We start from the raw sequence: 27,167 nt of genomic DNA, 5'->3' as shown, positions 1-27,167 counted from the left end.
TTTGGTAATGATCTTTTGCTGTGCTCTCAAATATTTGCAATGAAATCTGTGGTCTGAAAGGAAATGCTATTTACCTCATTCTTAGTCATGTTATTTGTATGTATGTATGTTTGTATGTATGTAAGGAAGTATTTACATTTTTTTGTTTTGTTTTAAATCAAGGCGTCCAGAAACAAACACGCTAACAATAATAGTGAAGTTATTACGTACTTGGATAAGTACCTGGCATGCCTCCATATATGTATATATGTATATCTATTAAGCTATAATTTACTTCCAGTGAAAAACACAAATATTAAGTATTCAGCTCAAGTTTTACAAATCTGTACATCTGTGTAAACAATATCTGATCAAGGCAGGGAATGTTTCCAGAACCCTAGAAAGTTCCCTTATGCCCCTTCCTAATTAATCCCCATCCCTAGAGGTGGTGACTGTTCTGATTCCTAGCACAATAAAAATTTTAATTCCATGTACGATACTATGATGTGATTACTCCAAGGAATATCTGACTTCAAAACCTGTGCACTAGGCATGCTGTCCTACTGCATTTTTGCTCAGTAGATACCTACCCATGACCTACTCGACAGTGCCCTCTAAGAGAGTAAGGTCATAATGCTTTAATTTCTTTCCTATGCATCTAGAATGGTACTTTACGTACCACCCTTAAAAGAACTATAAAAGAAAGGTGATTCAAATCTTTTTTTTGTTTTTTTTTTTTTGAGAGAGAGAGAGCAAGAGCACCAGAGCAGGGGAGGAGCAGGGAGAGGGAAAGGGAGAAGGAGAGCGGGGTAGGGGGAGGGGGAGGGAGAGAGAGAGAACATATCTTAAGCAGGTTCCGCACCCAGCACAGAGGCCAATGCAAGGCTTGATCTCATGACTGTGAGCTGAAATCAAGAGTCAGACACTTAACCAACTGAGCCACCTAGGTGTCCCTCAAATCATTTTCTATATTCTGAGGTTCAGAAAAGAAACCCTACTGGAAGATTACTATTGAAAACACCTATAGATCAGGAGGGTGGGGTTAGTGAATAAAGTGGACACATAACCCTCTCAAAGTAATGGGAACAACTCAGGTCCTACTACCTGCCATGCTGTGGGAGACCAGACTAGTGACACCCTTCTTTACCTCTTTCTAGATTATCTAGATTTATAGATAATATCTCAGAATGTCTAAATCCTTTGTAATCAGTTAAGAAAAAAAACACTTGGTGATCCAAAATGTGCCTTTAGGCCAGCCCTTAGACTGTGATCTGCTGTTCGCATCCTTGGCCTGGCAAATACCAGGTGTAGTTTTGTCTACAACAGAAGTGATGCCACAAGCCTTGGAAGATCAGGGCCAACTTTGGGAGTTAATGTGTGTCATTACGTGGTCATTACTTAAGGATATTAAGAAGCATCCTTAATAGAGAGAAGAACTGGCAACAGGAAAATGGAATGAAATTTAAAGAGAGAGCGAGTGAGCTGGAACGAGTATAGGACAAGAGAGATGATGGCGGACAACCACAGGTAAGAACAGGAAGGAAAGGAACACAGTGTGACTCTGCCTGTCCGCTATTCCTAGGTTCTAAGTAGTCTTCTTTCATGGAACATGCCACTCCCACTACCACAACCCTAACCAGAGTTAGGACAACAGGGTGGTGTCTAATGTTTGCTTGGACGAAGGAGCTAACAGCTGATATTTATTCACTGAGCTCAAGAAGTACAGTTTCCGTGGCTAAGTACTTCAACCCCAGCTGGTAACTAACTGCAGGGTTTCCAAGAGTTCAGAAATATGTTATTTAGAATTCAGGGTGCTCATGAGAGAGTCTGATCCTATCACCTCGCAAAGGAAAGTGGGCTGAACAAGGAGGGAGTTTCTAATCCCTGGCAATATAGTTTTTTATCAGGAAACTGGGCTTGTGTTAATAGGTGCCACTGCATTATCAGTTACAAAGAAGAATAAAGCCTTAGCTCCACATTCACCTACACACCCGGAGCTCCGTTAGGACAGCCACCAGCAAAGGTTTTCGAGCAAGCCAATCTCACAGGATTTATACACTTAGTGAACCGTGGTGACACCTTCCTCCCCAAGTCCTACAAACCTCTCTGACAGCAGGCCAGGGGCCACAGATTACAAGGCTTCTTTATATAAAGTGGTTCACACTTGGCAATTGGAATTTGAAATAATAATGAAGACAATCACTTCTTTGTGTGGCAGCAAAGGTGAAAGAGCACAGTGGAATCTGGAGAGAAATTCGGGCAACGCAGAAAAAGTAACTTGGATAACTCAGGGTAACTTTCCTCTGCTGATTGTGCCCATACTTCTTTTTATCTTGGTTTGCCTATTTCATTCTTTGCCAGTCTGTCTCATGCTGTCTTAGTCCATATTAAATGTGTGTGTGTGTATTTCCTTCTGCTATAAGATCATCTCACCTCCCACTCTTCCTTCTTACTGTGCCACTTCTCCCACAAAATCACTCTCTTCCCCTTAGGTTAATAGACATTTGGTGTTCTGTTCATGGAATATGCACCTGGCAGATGACTGGAACTGAGTTCAGGGAATCATATTTTTGTCAAGAGGAGTTTAAGTAGAATGTGCTCAAGAAAGGTAAGGAGAATAGCACAGGAAAAGAGGAGGGACATATGAAATAATTCAAGATGCCCATCCTTGGGAAAGGAAGACTTGGACCTTCATAAAGTAATGGGAGAGCTTTAGAATTCCAAAAACGATAGATTATGAGAAACAGAAAACACTCTAGTGGCATCGGATCCCATTGTACAGGTGGGAAAACTGAGATCCAGCAATTAGTGAAGTCAGGACCTATCCCAAGATTTCTGACCACTTCTATCTTTACTCCCTTTCTCCACCTCACTTCTGCACCAAGTACCATCACCCATCTCAAATGTGGCTCCAGAGCCCATGACAAAGGGCATAGGTTACAAAGCGCAGACATGAACATTGGCTCAATTTGAGGAGAGTTGAGGTGAGAAATGACACCCCAGCTGCCTTGCAGAGTAGAGAGGTTCTCCATCATTGAAGGCACTGCCAACCCATGTGGCTGATATCTGTCAGCAATGCTATAAATGGCATCCCTGCAGTGGATACTGACTTAACCACATCTTAAACAAACCCAGTTCTGTGCACAGTGTCTGGCTGGCTTCAAAAGAATCACTCAGAGAGCTTTTAAAAATATAGAGACTCTCCAACTCTAATCTCTGGAATTCTGATTCAGGAGGTTTTGAGAAACCATGGAGGCTGGTGATTTCTGAGGAAACTTCCAATACTAAGATTCCAGTATGTTTCTCTCTCTTTTTGTTTGTTTTGTTTTTGAGACTTGCCTTCCAAAGTATCACTAAGTTATCATTACTGAGGCGATGCATATAACATGTAGTCCACACCAGACTCATAGTCAAGAAACAAGAAGCATTGCCATTGTTGCAGACTGCCTGTGTCCCTTAGACAGTCTTTTGATCTCAGTGTTCACTTTCCGGATCTCAGTGTCTGCTTCCATAAAGTGGAAGGAATAGATTACTGAGGCAGTGTTTTTCAAATGTATTTGTTTATTTGGTTTTGTTGTTGTTGTTGCTGTTCTTGTTGTTTTGTTTTTTGTTTTTAAGCATTTGTGGCCCCAACTGTCCATGCCTGTCCTACAGGCATCCTCCCTGGTGTTCACTGATAATAGATAGGTGCTGATAGGCTCATCATCTGGCAGAAATCTTGATCTGAATTTGTGGGTTCCTACTCCATACCCAGAGGGTGAAGCATGGTTGGCTGTAACCAGTATGGTAGTATCATCGCATGGGACCAGTGGGTACACAATCCAGTTCTGGGTGTGTATTCTGAGATGCGAGGGAAAGTCTACATGGGACAGGATCCCTTCCTGATGAAAGGGGCAAAGTCTCATGAGGAAAGGTGTTTTCCCCTTCATGCCCTGCCACCTGTGCCCTGACTTAGACATGATGCACGGACATGAGCACGGGAAGGTCAGCTAAAGGGAAGAAGATGGGGAAGCAGAAAGGAAGCTGTGTTCACTGGGGACAGTGCTCAGTTGTCGCACTAGCCCTGGACTGTCCAAGCACGACCTATACCTGTCCACGCCAAAAGCAACACCTTATACCTTCAGACTTCTGTGAGCAGAGTTTCTATTACTGTAGCCAAACACAAGTTTCACGGGTACTGCCTTAGAACTCCCTTTTCAGATGAAATCTCCTGCAAAACCCCAATACAGACAACAAGTCAAAGTAGCTGGGCTACAGTAGAAATATGGAGAGGGTGTTTCCAGTTCCAGAACCATCCTTCCCCAGATTCCTGATGAGGTTCTTCCACGGAACCAAAACCAGCCAGGACCAGCATCTCTTAATGTGGAGACCCCATAAGAGATCCTCAAATCTTCCCTGAGACCTGAGAGTTCTTCACCAAATCTGTTCTTGTGTTTTTCTTTCATTCTTCCTTTTTTTTTTTTTTTTTTTGATGTGATTATTTGGTGTAAATTTTGTCCTAGAAAATGTAGGTCAGATTCACAACTAATGCCTACTACCACACAGTTTTGGTGTCTGTATTTGTATTAACCATGTGATCGCATGGGTGACAAATGACTCCATTCTAATTTTCATGAAGAGAGAAAGGAGAAGAATGTGACACAACATAAAATGGCACATTCCTTCAAGGTGCAAATAAAAGGACAGAGTGAAGGTAGATGGGAAGAGAAAACAGCTGTTGAAGAATCAAGCGTCTGTCCAGGATATAGGAATGTAAGTGCGCTGGGATCAAAGTAATCTCTGGGTACGTGTTAGTCCCATATTCATGGTGTAAACCTTATTAAATTCCATGGGGCGCCTGGGTGGCTCAGTCGGTTAAGCGTCCGACTTCAGCTCAGGTCGTGATCTCGCGGTCCATGAGTTCGAGCCCCGCGTCGGGCTCTGTGCTGACAGTTCAGAGCCTGGAACCTGTTTCAGATTCTGTGTCTCCCTCTCTCTGACCCTCCCCCGTTCATGCTCTGTCTCTCTCTGTCTTAAAAAATAAATAAATATGGGGCGCCTGGGTGGCGCAGTCGGTTAAGCGTCCGACTTCAGCCAGGTCACGATCTCGCGGTCCGTGAGTTCGAGCCCCGCGTCGGGCTCTGGGCTGATGGCTCAGAGCCTGGAGCCTGTTTCCGATTCTGTGTCTCCCTCTCTCTCTGCCCCTCCCCCGTTCATGCTCTGTCTCTCTCTGTCCCAAAAATAAATAAATGTTGGAAAAAAAAAAATAAATAAATAAATAAATAAATAAATAAACATTAATTTTTTTTTTTAAATTCCAATAATGCATGTTCTACATAAGAAACCAAAGTTCATAATCTGAATGTTATGAGATATATTTCTCTGTATTTAATGCAAAATTTTGTTTTAGGACTATGTTTATTCAAGAATGATTAAAACAGAGAGGTAGTATCTAGGTGGGTATTTTCGGTTTGTACATATGTGACAGTACAATAAAATAATTAAGTCGATAATGAGGGCATTGATTTCCCCCACAAACACCCTGTTATAGGGTGTTTCCATATTACTCATACTCAAGAAATTCTGCACTACAGGATGGCCCAGGTCTCTTCCGGATGGTCAAATCCAAGATTCTATGAACCTCCTAACCTTATGAAAGTAGAATTAAACACTTTCACCAATAAATGGTACAGGTATGGCCTTAGAGATTTTTTTTTTAATTAAAAATAATTTAAATAATTTCATTCATCAAAATAAAGCCTATGTATCCTTTTATCTTCCTCTGAAAAACTTTGTCTTTATGACAAAGTGTCTGTGGGCAGGGCCTAGAACCAACTGGTCACCACAATCACTCACCCATCTGCACCTGGTCCATTCACTCAACACCCCCAGTGGGAATACCTCTGGATGGAAGAAATAGGGGTTAAAAATAAAGCCTTAAGAGCCTGCTCCCTCGCTGCTTGGGAAATCTGAACCCCTGGGCGTTGCCGTTCTTACAAAATGTGCTTTCTGATTGCTTCCAGAAGGCACAGCGGGGCAGACTGGCCACCAGGGTCTCCCATCGTGTTAGAGGGTAAAACAATTCTCACCGAGACCGTGGTTTATGCACACACTTCAAGCGAATGAATGGGTGCCTGCTGGTTTGTGCTGTTTCTAGTCCGCAGGCTTCATTCCTGGTCACCGTCTCCTCCCTCTGCCCTCACTGCCCCCTGTGTGGAGTGGCCACTCCTCTACCCTGTTGCCTGCACCTCTGCCCTGATTCCTTCTCCTCTACCCTCTCACCCCTTCTTTTTCTTTTCAAATGTCAAGGGAGCTTGATTCGCCCCTCCTATACTTCCAAAAAAGGGAAACTATAAAGTTTCTTCCAAGTTTTAGGCGCTGCCGTTCAAAATTCTGTAACCTGGAGCTGCCATTTCACGCCTGCTCTGCTCAGTGCTTGACACAGGCTAAATTTAGACAAGTATGACATTAGAGCTCACTTGAGTCTCCTTTTTCACTGGCAGTGGGCTTGGCTATGGCTCATGTCGGTTCCTAATGTGTCCTGGCATTCTGCTCACCCAGTAGGCACTTAGGAAAATCACCAATGTAGTCACCGTCTATGCTGAACTCCAAATGCACATTTGTTTCTGTCCCACATCTTGTGCGTCCCAAACCCTCGCCACCCAACATAACACAGAGATAAGACTGATGAAAAAAATGTTTGCATGCCACTCTTCGAGTAAGAACCCCTGCTGGCCCCCATTTCCCAATTCCTTCCTCCAAGTGCACAACTGTGGAGAACATGAGGGCTGAGAGTGCGGACTTTCCACCGAGAGAATAGAGGTCGGCCTGCACAGACGTCTTACACAGAAGATGAGGAGCTCCAGCCCTGTATCCCTCATTCACCCATCAGTCTGGACTGTTAGCTCCTCACTGAGAGATTTTAAAACTAAAGTAAACACGCACCTGAATCCATTCATTCAACTCTTTCTCCAGCTTGACTCTTGGCCAAGACCCTCTGGAGAGCACAAGAGCTGTCACCAATTGCTCTGCCAGCAATCACAAAGCTGGAGTGAGATTTCGTCCAGCCCTTCCTGAGCTGAACGAGTTTCTTAAGTGCAATTACACAGTGTATTTTCCAAATGCTAAGCACAGTATAAGGTAGAGCTTTCCCGGGGTGGGGTATAAAAACCTGTACTGCATTATAGCCGATACATATGAGGAAGGATTATTTAAAAAGTTGGGTTTTTTTTAAAGCACTCTTTCCGGTAAAGTGTAAAATAAAATCAATTAAGGAGCTAAAATTCACCCCATCCTATGTCTGTCTTATAGCGACGATTATGAAGAAACTACTGTTTTCTGTTTCCCTTTAGTTGTCTCTATTTCCAAAATACAGAAGTAGTTTTTGAGAGTAAAACTGCCACTAACTTTTCAACTCAGGATAGTTGAAAACTATTATAGAAACAGAATTACAAAGGTTGATCCAGCATATTTCTAGGCAAACCTATCAGTGGGCTCCTTAATGACAGCCCAAATCCCGTAGAATAATAAGAGATGCCAGGAACTCATATACACATAACTGCTCCCACACTCTGAAAATGTAATCCAAAATAGAAACTTCCAACTCTGATTCCTTGCTAAAATGAAAGCTATTTTCTGCTAAAAACACCCCTCTCAAAGCTCTCATGAAGCTTCACTATCTGTGAAGAACACAGATAGTTTCATCTCAAATGATCTTTCGTGCCAACGAACCGTCCTTCCACGCAGATAAGTTACAGAAGGTGGGAACAGGGTGACCGCCCAAGGATTCGCAAACTTTTCCTTTCCCGTTTGTGTTGCTAGCTAAATCCCAACTTTCAAAAGTGTCTCAGTCCTGCTGGAAATCAGAACTTGAAGAGGTTATGGGGGAGGAAAAAAAAAAAAATGATTACAAGTCCACACCGAACGTTTGAAGGGATGGAGTTCTAACTTGCAACACACACGCACACCGGCCAAAAACTCCCAGTACTTAAAAACAAACAGCAGGCTGAGAAAGTGAAAAGAAGCGTGGAAATGTAAAAACTTAACAGTGCCCTACCTCGCTTGTCTGCTTCACAAAGCGCCTGATGAAAATCGCCCACAAGCCCAGAGCGAGCGGAGAGGCTCTGAAGGAGGCGGTCGTTCAGCCCGCCGAGCGTGAGCAGGCCCAGCCTGTGTTCAGAAGCTGCCCCAGTCAGATTTTCCAACTGCAGAATTGCAGCCAAGTCCCTGCCCATGCCTGAAGAATTTCCTGAACAGCATTCCCGTTCTTTCTCTGACGGCTTTGAAACCGTACTCTGTCTGTACTTCAATAAGGCTTTGTCAGGCCAACTCAGAGCTACTGGTCTGTCTCCAGCTATCAATGGGAAACACATGTGTCAAGCACAGACTCGCTCCCCTGCAACAGCGTCCGTGGCGTCTGCTGGGCTCACATTCACAACCCCAAGGGAAAGGGCTTCTAGAACCAATTCGGATCGTTCAGCCATTCTCCAGGTTCTGCTCTGTGCTGCCAGATGCCAGAGAGGAGTCTTCTGCTGCTCAGCACTGCCCATCTTTAACTTCTTCCCCTGGCAGGCCCGGGCTCAGCCCTGTGAGCCCACTGAGCTCTTGCCAGCCCTGATAACGAGCCTATTTACAGCTGAGAGATGCGAATTCTAATTGAATCTCCCTACCTGCCTTTGCCTCAGTCATTGCTCAAAATCTCAATTGCTGGAGGGGGAACAGTATTTTTAGCATTTCTAGATTTTGGTTCAGTACTTCAGAGTTCTCCCCTCATCCTAGTATGTGCATCTTGGCTGCTGCAACTAAAAATAATGCAATTATTTTCAGGCATTTTAGTTGCTGTCTGCTCTGTAACTGTGCTGGTCCAGGAATGCAACATTTCACATGCTCTTGAGACGTGTGATGGTTACAGGGAACAGAAACGAGAAAATAACGTACCTTTAATCAGGATATGGCCTAATTCTGTGCACCTGTGATTATTTCCGGATGACATTCCATCAAGATGTCCTGTGTACATTCTGCTGGATTTCGTGATCGACTTTTGACATTTCCTCTTACCATCAAACACGAGAAAATCTTGAAAGATACCACGAGGACACCCCTCTTCTCCTACACTGAAAACCCCATTTATAAAGAGTCAAAGCTAAGTTGTCAAGGTAACACTGTAGGAAAGGGATGATTTATAGAGAAAGCCTCATCTGTTTTGAGGGTTTTTTTAAATTAATATTTTATGTCCTAAAATCACGTCCCATTAGCAACTTATTTTAAAGAACAGGCTCACCAAATTTTAGAAAGTGTTGTGTGTTCCTGAGGGGCTGTTGTAAATAACAGGATCTGGTGGGGTCTTGCTTGAATTTAGCATCAAATTGCAATGGGTGATCACAGCAGGATTAGATTTTTGCTTTGGGAAGCAGTGTATGTATGTGTGTGAGGAGGGGAGCACGTGCACCTCTACGGTCAGGATGCAATTATAGAATCCGAGGACTTCAGAGTTGGAAGGAACCCCAGAGACCATCCAATCCAAATTGTTTCTACCCTTCATTTTGTAGAGGGAAATGGAGACCCAGACAGATGAGATGACTCATCCAGAGATGCAAAGACAGTTAATGCTGGAGCTGAGGTTGGAAAATGGGCTTTTGACTAATTTTCTATGTGCTTTCTCCATCCCAGCATCATTGGGGAAGGGCAATGCCATCTAACCTTCCCAGGAATAGGGTTGCAATCAGTTCACCTGGGTCTAGTCTTAACTTTGTCTCTCTTACTGACTGTGAATCTTGGCCAGCTTGCTTAACCCCTAAGGACCTCAGTTTCCTCATCTATAAAATGGAAACAATGATAGATTCTACCTCGTGGAATTGTTGAGGAATTTGGTGAGATAACTCACGTAAAGTGGCCTATAAGATACATTAAATATGATATGTTATATTTATGAAATATTATTACAGTGCCTATAAATTTCAATTTAGTTTTCTCTCAATGGAGCAAATATTGGACTCTTTCTCTTAACTCAAAAAGCAAAACTGTGCTCTTACATCTAGTTTGAGCTCCTAAAATAAGCTATTTGTCTAGTTTTCTGCCACTTTACCTTTACGTAATAGGGGCCTATCTCCTTAAACATAGGCAAGTATCCTAATACCTTCTTGGAACATTAAGCCCACCGCATAGCTACTTTTCATTTACTCCCTGAACTTAACACTCAAGTCTTTCCTCAAGATTAACTCACAGGAAAGGAAAACAGTGAGACCAAATCTGCCGTCAGTTACATGAGGCTGATCAAAGTGTCATTTGCAGAGAACTGGACTTGGTCTCAGAACCTGAAGGGCTCAAGATCACCACTCTAAAAATAGGAAACCACTAACAACTACAATTCCCTGTTTGGTAACTGTGACATCCTCAATTAACAACAACCATCCCTACCCATCCCCCACCACCCCATCCCCCACACACTCCAGAAACTGAGAAAGAAAACTTACTGAGCAAACAGCTGCAATAAATTCTAAAGAATCAGATGTCTACCTGGGGTTCCAGAGTCTTTGTCTTAGAGCCAACAGCAGCAAGCAGTTAATGAACCACTAGCTACTTATTAATCATGTTTAGTGTGCCAAACTACTTTCGCAGAAACAAAATAGGTCGAGAAGTTAATTTTGAGAGGTTTACAAATGTTTTAGGAATCAGGTAAACAAACCAACATAAAGCAGCTGGAAAAAACAAGCTCCGACTTATACAAAGGCCGGACAATGGTGATGTGACTCAAAGGTGCGTCCCCAGTACCTTTCCCCCCAAAGTACTTGCTACATGGCTCATTTCAGGGGGGATATTTGGAGAAAGATGGATCGGTTGTGACCAGCCTCATCACTGAAACTCAAAAATCCTGAAAAGTTATTTACCTCTTCTAATGGTAAGGAAAATTATCCAAAACTTGAAGAGAAGGCCAAAAGATAATCATGTGCTTTCAATGTTTTATGTGGTGTTTGTCACATGCTCTCTCAAGAATTATCTAAGGGAAATGTGCTTTGCTCCATTTACTACTTGCTCCTAAATAAAGGTCCAGAATTTAGTGAAGTTATGTTACTTTAAAGACTTTTTTATGTGAAAGGTACAAATTATTTTTCTCCAGTAGAAAAAAAAAAATAAATAACCCCATGTGGTTTACTGCCCTGTGAAACATTAATCCGTTTTGTGTCCCACCTAGTTATCTTGTACTAACATTCTTTTATTAACACACCCATAAACAAAGAGCTCCTCAAATGTTCTTGGACCCAGTCTTACCATCATACTGATGTCTTCATCAATTAATGAGTCAAATTAAATTTCTGACATCTCTTTACTCTTTATTTGTAGAAGTCATGTTTTTAACTTCCAAAATGATAGTGTGATGTGGTTTCATTTTCCCCATCTGCATGATGAGTGTTATAAATCTTGTGAGATAATGCATAATAAAGCACTTAAGGTGTAATATTTGTTTTTTTAGTTTTGTAAAAGACTGTAGGGATTACTAGACTAGATCACTCAATAATCTCCTTCCTATTACATCTTCCAATCCTGTCTTTAGATTCTACAATGGCCACTTCTGCTAGAACCCTTCCATGGATGTTGACCTCCCAGCTTCTCAGAAACTTCTACTTTTAATGTTCTAAAATTAACAACTGAAATACATCTCCCTATGACACGTCCCGATTCTAAAGCCACTAACTATAAAAGTCAATTTAAAATTCCGACGTTAAGAATCATGTGAGTGAGAAAACTTCATTCTCAACTAGAACATCAACTCCATGAGGACACGGATTCTTGTCTACACCGTCTCCTGCCATTGTTTCCAATGTCTATGACTGGGAAGTAGTTGGACCTCGTACTTACCCTCTGAATCAATAGAAGTCTTGGACTTCCTTGAAAAGGGAGGTCCTAAATCATCCTTCGTGAAGAACTACTTGACTACAATTTCAACTTCTCTGGTGCCATTGGATCATTTCTGCTCATGACAGTGCAGATTCCTCTTACCACCTCATTTGCCTCTTCTAGGAATGCTTCAGTTTGGCTAGTTTTCTCTTAAAACCTGATGCCAAGAGTTGAACAAACTCTTCAGGTGTGCTAGGTCTAATTTGTGGGCAGAGGAACAAAACTCTCTCTCATTTAGGAACTGTGTTTCTATTAACACAGACCATGATAATCTTAGCTTTGGTGGCGGTAACCTTGAGTCATACAGAGAAGCCAGCTCGCAGAGCCTCTATCACAGATGCGCTTACATCTCCTACCTGGTTTACATCTGTGATTCTCCAGCCTAGCTTCACGTTAGAATCATCTGGAGGGAGCTTTTAAATTTTTTTTTCAACGTTTATTTATTTTTGGGACAGAGAGAGACAGAGCATGAACGGGCGAGGGGCAGAGAGAGAGGGAGACACAGAATCGGAAACAGGCTCCAGGCTCTGAGCCATCAGCCCAGAGCCCGACGCGGGGCTCGAACTCACGGACCGCGAGATCGTGACCTGGCTGAAGTCGGATGCTTAACTGACTGCGCCACCCAGGCGCCCCTGGAGGGAGCTTTTAAAATGACCAGATCCAGGGGCACACACCTGAGACTTTGATTCTACTGGAATGGGACAGGAACCCCGTAATCCAGGTGATTCTAATACCAGCCAGACCTCACAATCATGAAGTTGGAGCGATAACTTCTAAAACATAATCCTAAGCATGTCACTTTGCGAACTAAAATCCTTAAATGTCTTTCTTACTATTTCCTGAAAGGTAAGGACAACAACTGTCGCCATGACTTGAAAGGCCTGGCTTCATCTGGTCCCTTGTCTACATCTTCTGTCTCATCTGCTGCCACTCTCTCTTCTTCAAAGAAATCGTGTATCTTCCCACTTGAGATTCTTTTACAAAGCTGTTTTCTCCTTCTGGAAAGACTTTTCTTTTTCCTAGAAGAAACTCTCATGTTTTCAGTTCTTTAACTCCTATTCAACCTTCAAATGTATACTCCATTATCACTTCCTCTAGGATTTAGTTATCCCTGAACACAACAGCCCCCCATTACCTATGCCCAAAGACCAATACTTATCATAGATTTGATTACACATTTATTTGTATTTTTATTGGATCCATGTCAAAATGTCCTGATACAAAATGAATCTTTTCCATGAGAGCAGAAACCTCTTACTCTCTATTGGGTCCTAGTTCCTTCCACTGTGCCTAGCTCAAAGGAAGTGCACAAAATATACTTTTAAGCATGTGAATGCAGGGTTTGGTTTGGTTTTTTTAACCCAAGCGCAAGAATATGCACACAACTCCACTTTATCTTCAAGTTTCAGACTTCATTTAATCTTTCTGACATGCTAAAACATTGTATTGTACTCAGGATATGAAGTTCTCTTATACGATGTAAATATTCCCCCAAAACTAACAAGCCTTTTACATGTTTATCTACAAGACTTTGTGCAAAATTACCAAGTCAGGTTTCTGGCAAAGACCTTAAGGTCTGAGATACAAGGTAGAATGGCTATGATTATAGGGTAGAGTGTTTGTTGTGTCACTTACTTGGGAGGGCAGGCTGAGATACTACTTTGGGGTCATCAAGAGGCACAAAGTAGTTACGGCACAAATCTGAAAAGAGATATTTGCCAAGAATCTTTTGGTTACAGCAGTCAGAACTCATTCAAATTAGCATCAGAGAAAAAGAGGGGGTTCCTAAATCATGTAACTCTAATCTTAAGGTGGGTGCAGCACAATAGTTCTAATACAATCAAGGCTCTATTTCCCTCTTCTCTAGGCTTCTCATGGTTTCATTCTTAGTTTTGCTTTACTGGGACGTAAAATGTCCACAGGTGATCTCAGTCTTACATGGAAAAATAAAATATCTTTTCCATAAAGCATTCTAAGTAACCCAGCTTGAGCCACATGCTTATCCCTGAACAAATCTCTATGGTTGAGGGATGACGTACTCGTGTTGTTCATATTTGGCTCATATGACAATCCCAGAGACTAAAAGGAAGAAATCAGCTCCATATGCACCACATGGACTCAGTAGGCTAATGAGAGAATTGAGAAAAAGTGGAAGGCAGACAAAAGTCCCATGTGCACTATGGATGATAGGGCACCCAAGACATATTCATAATCTTGCCCAGGGAAAGTTCTTTAAGAAGTGTTCTGAAATAACATTTAATTTAAGGATAGAAAAGCATTTACTATTTGTTCTTCCAATCCCTGAGCATTTGAGTTAATCTAATAGCAGGTGATTACAACGGTAACATTATGCTAGCCGTTCATTTCACAAATAATACCTGATGCAAAATGACACTCACCCAGCTTTGGCCCTTCCAAACAGAACAAATACAGCTCTGCTTTTCATTTGCCAAAGACAACATTATCTGGTTGATTCGGAAGAGACTTTATCTTTGGAGGAAGTCTAGCTCAGTGACAAATCAGTGACCCACAGTTTTGAGAATATCTCCATTGGCCCTAGTGTCTAAAGCTGAAATCATTTTCTGTTTTGGAAATTCAAATCTATGCATGGTACAGAATGAAGGTTTCTCAAGCTATGTCAGTACTTTGATAAGGAATTGACGCACTTGGTAATTAATGTGACTAGTAATAAAATTCACTGTAGATATATCTTTTTAAAAGAAATTAATTAAGTACTGTAAAACAAATACTGGTATAGTTACACAAATGGTTCCATGCATTCTTTCCTTTTCAGCACCAAACACTAATCAATTCTCCCCAAATTCTTTTTGGCCAAAATATCTCACTGTATTACTGCTTGCTGAAAGTAAAATTCTTGAAATATCATATTTTTATTTGGAAGTAAATTTATTGATCAATAAAAATGGGCCAGACTTCACGATAGGCACCCCGTGGTAGGCAGAAATAAATAAGGTCTGTACATGAAAAATGTTAGCACTGCTCATCTTTATTTTGATAGCCCATCAGTGCTCAGTGGTACAAAATACAACTGTCTGATGTGGGAATTCCATGCTAATTATTAGCTGCCTGAATCCCTGAATCCTTGAGACCAAAGGCCTCAACACCAACTTCTAGCAACCATACACCAAAAAAAAATTAAAAGTTGCCAACAAGAGAAAATGCAATGTTATACATTTCAAATTATTTGATCTTTAGAAGGAATTCATTTAAATATGTGAAAGATACACAGTTGGGCAAACTCACAACTAGCATAGTGTTTGGCATATAATAGTTGCTTAATATATGTTTAGTGTTTTACTAATAATAAACATTGCTAGTAACAAATAAGATTTTGACATTACCAACAAATAAAAGCTGAGGGAGTTCATCACCATTAAACTTGCCTTACGAGAAATGATAATCAGAGTTCGGGTAGAAACAAAACAACATGAAAACATAAATAACAATGTGAAAAATCAAAGTATAGAAAGTCACTGATAAAGGAAAATACATAGTCAAATTCCAGAATACTCTAATAATGTAATGGTGGTACATAAATCCCACTTAACTCTAATTTCAAAGTTAAAAGATAAAAGCATAGAAACAGCTATAGCTACCATCATTTGTTAATGGGTGAATAATATAAAAATGTCAAGTATGAAATCAAAAGCATAAAATGTGGGGGGGGGACAAGTAAAAGTGTAGAGTGATTTTGTATGCAATTAAAGTTAAGTAGTTATCAGCTTAAAATATACTGTTATAACTGTAAGATGTTTTATATAAGCTTTGTGGTAACCACAGACAATAAAACCTCTACTAGATACACAAATGATAAAAAGGAATCAAAACATACTACCACACACAAAAACACACACACACACACTTCACGAGACAGTGAGACAGGAAGAGAAGAACAAAGGAACTACAAAAGAATCAGAAAGCAAAACAAAAAATGGCAATAATAAGTCCTTATCAATAATCATTTTAAATGTACATGAATTAAATTCTCTGATCGGAAGACACAAAGTGGCTGAATAAACAGAAAAAACAAAGTGCCACAATATGCTGCCTACAAGAGACACATTTTAGCTTTGAGAAGACATGTACATTGACAGGGAAGGGATTAAAAATAAAAGGTATTCCATGTAAACGGTAACCATAAGACATCAGGAGTGGTTATAGTCACATCAGACAAGATAGACTTTCAGTCAAAATCTGTCACTGTATAATAATAAAGCGGTCTATTAATTATCAGCATTTAACCACTGTAAACATATATGCACCCAACATTGGAGCATCTCAATATATAAAGCTAGTATTAACAGAATTGATGAGAGAAATAGAGAGCAATACAGTAACAGTAGGAAAGCTTCAGTACCCCACTTTCAACAATGAATAAATTATCCAGACAGAAAACCAATAAGAAAACAGTGGTTTCAAATAACGTTATAAATCAAATGGACCCAGCAGACATACACAGAAAATTCCAGGCAACAAAATACATGCTTTGCACATGTGTTCACGGAACATTTTCCAGGATAGATCGTATGTTAGGCCATAAAACTAGTCTTAACAAATTTAAGAAGATTAAATTCATATCAAGCATTTTTTCTGACCACAGTGGCATAAAATTAGAAATCAGTAACAGGGCAAAAGCTGAAAAACTCACAAATATGTAGAAACTATACCACACACTCCTGAGCAACAAATCGGTCAAGGAAGAATTCACAAGGAAAACCATAAAAGTATCTTGAGGCAGACAAACATGGAAACACAATGTACTGAAAATGATGGGATGCAGCAAAGTGGTTCTAAGAGGAATGTTTACAATGCTAAATATCTACACTAGGGGGAAAACATCTCTAACAACCTAACTTGACACATAAGACGATGAGAAAAAGAACAAACTAAGCCCAAAGTTAACAGAAGACAAGGAATAACAAAGAATAGAATACAAACAAATGAAAGAAAGACCAGAAAAACATGAGAAAAGAACAATGAAATGAAGAGTTGTGGTTTTTCTTTTAAAGATAAAACTGAGAAACCTTGGGCTAGACTAATACAGAAGACTCAAATAAATAAAATTATAAATCAAAGAGAAGATATTACAACTGATCCCACAGAAATACAAAGGATAAGAGACTATTTTGACAAATTATGCATGGATAAATTTGGCAACCTAGAAGAAAATGGATAAATTCCTAAAAACATAGAACTTACCCAGACTGAATCATAAAGAAAGTGAAAATCAAAACAGATAATTATTAGTAAGAAGACTGTAGTAGTAATCAAAAACCTCAAACAAAAGCCCAGAACCAGATGGTTTCATGGAAAAATTAAACCAAAAATTAAAAAAAAAAAAAAAAAAAAAAAAAAAAAAAAAAAAAAGGAATACCAATCCTTCTCAAACTCTTCCAAAACTTTAAAGAGGAGGAAGCACTTCCAAATGTATTTAACAAGGCCAGCACTACTCTCAAACCAAAGCCAGATAAGGCCACTGCAAGAAAAGAAACAGGCCCAAATCCCTGATAAATACAATTACAAAAAATCCTCAACAAAACATTAGCCAACTGAACCTAACAGCACGTTAAAAGGACCATGCATTATGATCAAGTGGGATTCATCCCTGGGATGCAAGAATGGTTCATCAGAGTAAATTAATGAAAATGACACACCACATTAACAGAATAGAAAATAAAAATATTATCTCAATAAACACAGAAAAACATCTGATAAAAAAATCAATATTTTTTCATGATAAGAACTCAACAATAGAACCACCCTATGACCTATCAACTGGACTACTTAGTATTTATCCAAAGGACACAAAAATGCTGATTTGAAGGGGCACATGCACCACAATGTTTATAGCAGCACCATCAACAATAGCCAAATTATTGAAAGAGCCCAAACGTCCATCAAATGACAAATGGATAAAGAAGATGTGGTACATATATACAATAGAATACTACTCGGCAGTCAAAAAGAGTGAAATCTTGGCATTTGCCACAATGTGAATACAACTGAAGTGTATTATGCTAAGAAAAATAAGTCAGGCAGAGAAAGACAAATATCATAAGATTTATATACATATATATATACACACATATATATACATATACATATATACATATATGTGTGTATATATACATATATATGTATATATATGTATATATATACACACACACAATGGGATATTATTAAACAGTCAAAAATAATGAAATCTTGGCGTTTCCAACAATGTGGATGGAACTAGAGTGTATTATGGTAAGCAAATCAAGTCAGAGAAAGATAAATATCATATGATTTCACTCATATGCAGAATTTAAGAAACAAAACAGATGAACAAAAGAGGAAGAGAAGGAAAAATAAAGAGAGAGGGAGGCAAACCATAAGAGACTCCTAAATAAAGAGAACAAACTGAGGGTGTTGGATGGGTGGATGGGCTAAATGGGTGATGGGCATTAAAGAGGGCACTTGTTGGGATGAATACTCTGTGTCATATATAAGTGAAAAATCACTAAATACTACTCCTGAAAAAAAAATATATCACATTGGCCAAAAAAAAAAAGAAAAGAAAGAAAGAAAAAAGTATAAAAGCAATTTACCTCCACTTAATAAAGCCACACAGGACAATCCCATAGCCAACATCATGTTCCACAGTGAAAAACTGAAAGCTTTCCCTTTACAATTAGGAATAAGACAAGGGTGCCTAACTAGAGGGAAGAGAATGGGGGGATGGGCAAAAAGGGTGAAGGGAAGTGTGAAATACAGGCTTCCAGTTATGGAATAAAGAAGGCATAGGGATAAAAGGTATAGCATAGGGAAAATAATTAATGGTATTGCAATAGTCTTTCATGATGACACGTGGTACCTCAGAATAATACTGAGTTGTTGCATCACTATGTTGTACACTTGAAACTAATGTGACATCGTGTGTCGACTATACTCAATAAAATATATCAGAGGAATCACCCCCCCCAAAAAAAAAAACACAAGGCAAAAGTGTCCACTCCTAATAAACTACTGAAAGTCCTAACCACAGCAATTAGGTAAGAAAAAGAAATAAAGGTCATCCAAATTGGAAAGGGAGAAACTAAACTGCCTTGTTGCAGATGATATGATTTTATATAAATGGTTTTGTAACCCTAAAGATTGTAACAAAATATTGTTATAATTAATCAATTCATGGAAGTTGCAATGTTGCAAAAATACACAAAAATCAGTTGTATTTATATACTAACAAGTGATCAAAAATTAAGAAAATGATCAAAAATTAAGAAAATAATCCCATTTACCTTATCATCAAAAAGAATGAAATGCTTAGAAACAAATTTAAGGAAAGATTTTTGCACTGAAAAATATAAAGCACTGATGAAAGAAACTGAAAAAGATATAAAAATAAATGGAAAGATCTAATTTATAGTTTTTAAAAATTAATATTGTTAAAATGTTCACACTACCCAAAGCCAACTAATGATTCAATGTAATCCCTATCAAAATTCCAATTTTTTTTATAGAAATAGAACAAACAATACTAAAGTTTGTACAGAACCACATAAGACCCTGAAAAACCAAAGCATTGTCAAACAGAAGGACAAAGCTGAAGGTATCACACTTCCTGATTTCATACTATAGAGTTCTAGTAATCAAAATTGTGTGGTACTGGAATAAAAACAGATGCACAGACCAATGCAACAGAAGAAAGCACAGAAATAAACCCACACATATGCAGTCAATTTATCATCGCAAAGGGTGCCAAGAATACACGATGGGGTAAGGATAATCTCTTAAATAAATTGTCCTGAAAAAACTGGATATCCACGTGCAGAATGGAGTTGAACTCAAACCTGGGTCTAAACAAAAATTAACTCAAAATGGATTAAAGACTTAATCATTTCACAATGTATACATATATTAAACATCATGTTTTATACTTTATGTATATGTGATATTTCTTTGTCAATTATATCTCACTAAAGCTGGAAAAAAATAAAGCACAAACCAGATCAACAGAATAAAAAATATTCTGGTGCCATTTTTGCAGATTGCAGGCAAGAGAATTTTACGTAATTTTTAAAGCCCACAAATTGTGAGCTGTAGCATATTCTGATCTAGAAGGAGACGGATGGTCAGTCCAATTTTTTCATTACTTACATGAAAAACTAAGACCTGAAATGACATGGCGAGAGTCACGTAGACAGATAATGTAGGAGCTGACAGAAGACTCACAATTTCTGATACCTATGTTGCCTCCTAGGGCCAATAAATGTGGTTCTAGGACATGATTAACTGTACCACTTCTTTACTCTCTTGGGTAATTTCCGCTGGGAATCAATTCCTAAGACACAGTTTATGCACCAAGTTGCACTGTTTGGTTACCTACTTTTCTCCTTACCTCCTCTTATGCAATCTGGAGATCCTTTTAAGGATTTCTAAGTATTATGTTAATAAAACTAAATGGAAATAGATAAGGCTGTTTGAAAAATTAACACATAAGTCCAAAGATAGAATGTTATCTTTTGAAGTTAAATGCAGGCAAAACATTGTCTTGTATACCTCCAACCTTGCCCTTAACAGAGCAAGGGCTCATTAACTATCCATGGAAATGGATGGAAGTAAAACATGTTTGTAGTTTCAGTAGATTGCAGGGTTCAATGACAAGGTGGCTTTCCCCAAGTTTTCCATCTTGATCAACTTTAACAGTCTTTTAATATCTTGAGCCTCATCTCCAGTGATTAGCAGGAACTATTAGAAGCAATAGACTGGGCCAATCTGGCTGAGCTGCATTACTATCCTATCTTAAGAGGTTAGCATGGAGTGTCGATGTAACAGGTTTGTAGAAATAAACTTTATGTAAAGTGTACTTAGTGGCTATACCTGTAAGCCTTGTATCTCACTTCCCAATCTGGGAAGCAGCAAGAGGCAAAAACACTAAATGAATGAAAATATAAATGCACAAGTCAGCATGAAAACACAAATTGGCTACCTGACCAGCATGTTCGCCCCTCACTGTACTGTGTTGGCATATCTAATGAAAGAATGTAGTGTTCAAAAGGCCACCCATGAATGCGCAGAAGAAAGGAGGGTCACAAAAGGGAAAAAGGAGGCAGAGTTCATTCAAACACTAAATACAAGAGTCTTAGTTCAATGGAATCTACTCTCATTTGAGGAGTGGCTGTTCTGTGCCAGGCTTTGCAGATATGACAGATATAAGGCAGATGGGGTCCTTACCCTCAAGGCTTTACAGGTTTTGTTGGGAGAACTTTGTCGTCTGGGACCACTGACAAGACTGCCTCTGTTGGGCTGACTTAGTCTGCTGCCACTAAAGAATCCTTGCTACCTAACTTGTTTTAATTTCCATTATATTAATTATCATAATTATCTTTCTCATTATGTTCCCTTTTTATGTAGACCTTTCTAAAGGGAGTGAAGATGTAGCTCTCTTGATCCATGCAACACTTATTTTTCATTGTAAATTTACAAAGTGATATTTTTAATGTAGACATCAATCTCATGAGGTTGGTTAGAGGGAGACTGCAATTGAGAGATAAAACCTCTCTTGCTGAGCTGATAGAATCAGCTTCCTAAGACTGAAGTTATGAAAGACATTCTGTGAAGACTCTAAGGAAAAGATCTGCCCATCAATAATCACCATAGCATCTACAGATTTCCAGACCTGGGATGAAGAATAATGAATTGGCCAAGGTTTGTATTTATAGTTAGAGAAATGGGTCAATTCTTTAACCACTACATTTAACATGTTGATAAGAGATCATGGGAACTGAGCCACTTCATTTAATCCTCTCTTGCTGAGATATTATCGTACATCGATATTTTATTTCCAAGAAACACTTGAAGATTCTATTGTTAGATGAGCAACAGCAGCAGCGAGGCTCAATGTGAAAGGTGAAGTCAAACTTCTTGAGTTTGTAAGGATATAATTAATATCAATAAAACTCTTCTCCACTGTTTAGGAACTTAAGTCAAAGTATAAAACATGTCCACATTGAATAAATGCATTTGAGGTTCTAAACAGATTTTAGGTGAGGAGTCTATTGACTTGGGAACTGTAGTCTTTTAGTTTTAATATCATGAATTTCAAAGTATTCTTTACAGCTAGGTATGAAAAATTGGTTAAGGGGAAAACTTTGTACTTGCCACCATGCTTATGATTTTCTGGAGTTAGAAACTGTTTGCCCTGGCATGGAATTTGACAGACCTGGCTTATTATACTGATGCTGGAACTCTAAGCCAGGAGGAGATGGTAAGCTACACAAACACTCTTATCCTTCACTCCTCACGTGTAAAGTCAGAATAAGAGCAGCTATCTCATGAGATTGTATGAGGGTTTAATAAAATAGTACTAGTAAAAGTGGCTTGAACATACATAGCAATAACTAACACGCACTGAGTGCTTACCATGCTTCAGCTTAGTAAATGCGCAAATATTAGCAGATATTACTAAATTCTGCATGTGGATTTTTTTTTTCTTTTTAGCCATCCCCTTACTTGGTATTTAAATACATTCAGGACATAGGTATGCTTTATTACAGGATTATTTACAACAGCCAAACTATGGAAGCAGCCCAAGTATCCATCTATTGATGAATGGATAAAAAAGTGGCACCCGTGTGCACGTGTGCACACCCGCGCGCGCGCACACACACACACACACACACACACACACACACACACACTGGAATGTTACTCAACCATAAAAGAATAATGAAATCTTGCCATTTGCAACAACATAGATAGAGCTAAAGAGTATAATGCTAAGCGAAATAAGTCAATCAGAGAAAGACAAATACCATATGATTTCACTCATGTGGAATTTAAGTAGTGAAACAAATGAACAAAGAAAGAGAAACCAAGAAAAAGAGGGTCAGTGGGTGAAACAGGTGATGGGGATTAAGAGTACACTTTTCATGATGAGGACTAAGATATAGCATTTTTGAATCATGGTACTGTACAACTGAAGCTAATATAATGCTGTATGTTAACAATACTAGAATTAAAGTAAAAACAAAAACAACAAAAAAACCCCAATGCATTTTTAATCTTTAGACACTCACTGTTAGTCTCATTCGTAATATAAATAGTTCAAAGCTTCTCATTTCTCTTAGGATACAATGTGAAATTCCTAACACAGATTACAAGGCGTTGGACGACCTGGACCTGGAACCTACTATAGGACATCCAGGAAAGAGCTTATAGGTCCCTTCTGGCAGAAAGTCTTCTGTTTCTTCTCCTCCTCATGTACTCCGCCAAACCTTAAGTCCTCTGTTGTGTGCTCCACAACATTCTTTGTATTTTCCTGTCATACTACATGCCCTTCTTTATTGTTATTGTCTGAATGTTCAACTACATTGTCAGCTCTTAAGGGTGCACATTATGTCTGTCCCATTCATCAGTTATCACAAAAGCCATCAACAGGGCCTGGGCCAGAGTAGATACTATAGTAATTGCTGGATGAAGGTAGAAGGGAGGATATGAAAATTGTACCCAGAAAGGTGGTAGTGACAGAGACAGTACTGGTGTATTGGAGAACTTAATACAAAATAACATTTATGATAGAGTTAATAATTTTTATTCATAAAGCTTCATCTTAAAATGTTTATTTATTCTGGAAGGCAGCTATGCCAACCGCTCTACCACCAATGCTCCCTAAATGTTGATTTACTCTGTGTTCTGTCTAAATACCTCAAGTGCTTACTGACCAGTGAAATTTCCATCTAACTTTATTCTCTGGCTCAGTCTTTGTAGACTTTCAAAAATAAAGCTTTTAAACTGCTACATTAATATCCTGAACATTATATCCTTGAAGTTCAATTGGAATAAACTCATCACCAATAGAGTAACCTTCCTCTAGATTTACACTTTTATGTTTAATTACTTTTAAATGTTTGACTAAATTGGCTTTTCCCTGAAAACTCTTTATTGTACTTAATTAGGAGGAAACTGAGGCATCTCATCACAAACTCAATGATCACAGGCTTGCCATTTCTGAAGAATTTCAGGAACTGTTAGCCAAGATTTCCAAGATGTATGGAAAGACAATGTTAGAACAGATACCTAACTATTTAGTAGAAAAAAAAATCAGGATTCTATGGCTTGTGCAGCATTTCTTATACACATTTTCACTGAAGCTAAGTTGAACAGCCTTCACAAATTCAAGAATGAGTTGTATGAACAGAGAAAAGATAAATTGGAATGTGGAGTCTGCACTGAGGAGTGGAAATCTATCCCTGAGAAGTTACTCAATGAAGACAGCAACTACCTTAACAGTCCCTGCTCCCAACCCCACAATGTTAAATACCAACTGCATAAGCCACTGAAACAACAACATCCTTCAGTCCTTCCTACTCAGAGAGCTTCACCCCCTCAAACCCGATTTCTACAGCCATTCGGAGGCACTTGGCTTTATTTCAGGAAACCTGACCTTAGAGGACATTATGTTTTGTAACCAGAATTGGATAAGATGCACAGACTCTTTTTATTAACATAATATTTACATATAATCCTAGCAGCCAAGATTTATTGAGTGCCCACTGTGTGCCAGATGCTTTAATTATAGTTTCTGTCTTCATCTCACAAAAACCCTGTGTAGTTAGTCTGATCTCAGGGTTTGGCAGACTTTCTCTGTAAAGGGCCAGATAGTGAATATGTTAGGCTTTGCAGGCTGCACAGTCTGTTGCAATTTTGCAGCTTGGCAGTTATGGCAAGAAAGCAACCGTAGACATGCATAAATGAGTGGGTGTGTCTCATTCTCATAAAACTTTTAATGAACACTGAATTTTGAATTTCATACATTTTTTCTTTTTTTTATGCGTCAAAAACTTTTTTCTTGTTTCACTTATTAAAAAAAAACAAGCCATTCTTAGCTCATGAACTTTGTAAAAACACGTGGCAGGCCAGATTTGTCTCAGGGAGGGCCGTAGTTTGCCAACTTCTGCATTATCTAAATATTGGGGCAGAGGATTAAAGCTCAGAGAGACAGTTACTAATAAGAAGCAGAGAGGGGCGCCTGGGTGGCTCAGTCAGCTAAGTGTCTGACTCTTGATTTTGGCTCAAGTCATGATCTAGGGTCCCGGGATCCAGCCTTACAACCGGCTCGGTGCTGGGAGTGGAGCCTGCTTAAGAGTCTCTCTCTCTCCCTCTCCCCTTCCCCATTTGTGCGCTCTCTCTCTCTCTCTCTCTCTCTCTCTCTCTCTCTGTCTCAAAATAAATAAACTTAAAAAAAAATCAAGTGGAGATAATTCTGACTGGATGGTTCCTTCTCCTTTTGATTTATGTGCTTCTGTCTGTATTATGGCTCATATTTAATGGAAAGGCTAAAATCTTCCTCTAGCCAAGATCTTAACATGACTGACAAGTAAGTGGATTATGACTGAGTTGATAGCTTTCTTCTTCAAGTAACAATGAATTCAACCACAGACCATTCTCTTCAGTGGAGCTTTTCATCTCATTTGGAAAGCAAGTGGTTCTGGCAAATCAAAATTAATAAATTATGCTTGTAGTTACTTGTTGGTCCTTACCATAAAAACAAGTTAGCTTCCCTATCCCTCTGTATTTTATTTACATGTTCTCCAATTGGTAAGCAACATTTTGGTTAAAAATTCAAGAGACTATTAGAACCAAGTTCTTGAGAAAAGGAGGAAAATAAAGTAAGAAAGAAAAAGTGTGGGAAATCAAGTATAAATTAGATTTTATTTAATATTCCCTTTTAAATGCATCTCTTAAAATTCAAGAGCAGTATCTTTCCAGCTTCCAAGACAAATCAGGAACTTCAAGCACCATGAATCAACAACTAACCATTATTTGTGGAAGGGGTACGACATCAGGCAACACATTCCCAAGAAAGAGAATAAGAGGGAAGGTGGAGGGGGAGAAGGAGAGAAGAAGGAAGGAATGTTTCAGCTATGAGAAGTAAAGAGAGATACATATGGACCTGGTACACATCGCTAAAATGAGATGAGGGAGGGAAGAAAGTCTAGAAGTTGACAACAATACTGGATTGGGAGAGAGGAGCTCTCAAGGGCTTTGTAAAGAAACTGAGCTTGTAGAACAGCTTTGTACAGAAATTTCAACTAGGTATGGTGACAAGTGTCTACTGTACTTATTGTGGTGATCATTTCTCAATGTACATGAATATCAAATCATCACGCTGTGCACCTGAAACTAATATCATGTTACATGTCAATTATACCTCAAACGAAAAAAAAAAAAAAAAAAAAAAAAAAAAAAAAAAAAGAAATTAAACTTGGGATTAAAGAAAAAAAGAGTAGTCCCCTAACCAGTATCTATGGGAAACAAGAGCTTAGACAATTCTCTTATAAGGCTAGTTAAATTGTCAAGAAATAAGATAAATCTAATTCCAGTTATTTTTTTTAAAGCTCTGACTTGCTACTTGCACTGTCTTAAGTGCTTTTCATGTAGAATTTTAATCTTTAGACAACTTTACAAGTTAGGTGCTGGAATTGCCTCCATTTTATAAATGAGGGAACTGAGGTACAGAGAAGTTAAGTAACTGCCCCCAAATAACCCAGTGGGTAAGAGATAAAGATGGGATTAACTCAGGCCTGCCTGATGACAAAGTCTGCATTCTTAATTGCTATGCTCAACTGCTTCTCATTCCTATTAATGAATATGAAATTGAAGTAGAGTGATGTCACGATTTAATATTTTATATGAGTAATGGACTAATATAATTTTAATAGCACTTTGTAATTTATAAAATGCATTCACACACACAATGTTTCACTAGAGTTCCACAATATCCCTGTGTGGTAATTTAGGATTATCTTCTTCTAAGTGTATCAGTGAGGAAATTTATGCACAAAGAAGTGACCTGTTCAAGGTCACAGGGCTGGAAAATACTGGTGTGGTAGAAGGCAAAGAGCTGGCTCTATTTATGTATCTGGGAACTCTGACTCTGCCACTCACGGAATCAACGTCTTTGGACAAACATACCCTCTCCAACTCCAGCATCTACAACTGAAAAAATGGGGATAGAACGTTTACCTCTCAGAGTCTTTCACAGCAGAATGTTCTTTAACCTACGCAAATGCCTTTGGTATATGTTAGGCATATAACATGCAGATCTCCTTTACCTGCCTGTGATAGTGAGTTTCTAAAACAAACCAACCAACGCTGAGTATATGCACATCAAATCATCACGCGGTATACTTTAAATATCTACACAATTTATTTGTCAATGATACATCAATAAAGCTAGAAAAAACAAAACAAAACAAAACAAAGAACAATCCTGAATCAGAGTTGGAAAATCTAGGTTCTTTTTTCAATCA

At 38.9% G+C, this 27,167-nt stretch overlaps 1 protein-coding gene across 5 annotated transcripts in view; it reads right to left on the bottom strand.

Moving 5' to 3' along the window:
• Positions 1 to 27,167, bottom strand: part of SGCD (sarcoglycan delta) — a 942,805-nt gene that overhangs the window by 379,419 nt on the left and 536,219 nt on the right. The window contains exon 1 of one of the 5 annotated variants that reach the window (XM_086702004.1): positions 8,015 to 8,468. The exons of 3 other annotated variants lie outside the window; for them this stretch is intronic. The gene's annotated coding sequence lies outside the window, so the exon portion shown is untranslated. Of the gene's footprint in view, positions 1 to 8,014; positions 8,469 to 27,167 lie in introns of those variants that run through there. One more of the 5 variants, XM_025924257.2, reaches the window with a different exon arrangement.

Source organism: Puma concolor, chromosome A1, assembly GCF_028749965.1.
Source record: "Puma concolor isolate L17-30 chromosome A1, mPumCon1.1.hap2, whole genome shotgun sequence".
Lineage (NCBI taxonomy): Eukaryota > Metazoa > Chordata > Mammalia > Carnivora > Felidae > Puma > Puma concolor.
This window is presented reverse-complemented; position numbering and strand designations above follow the sequence as displayed.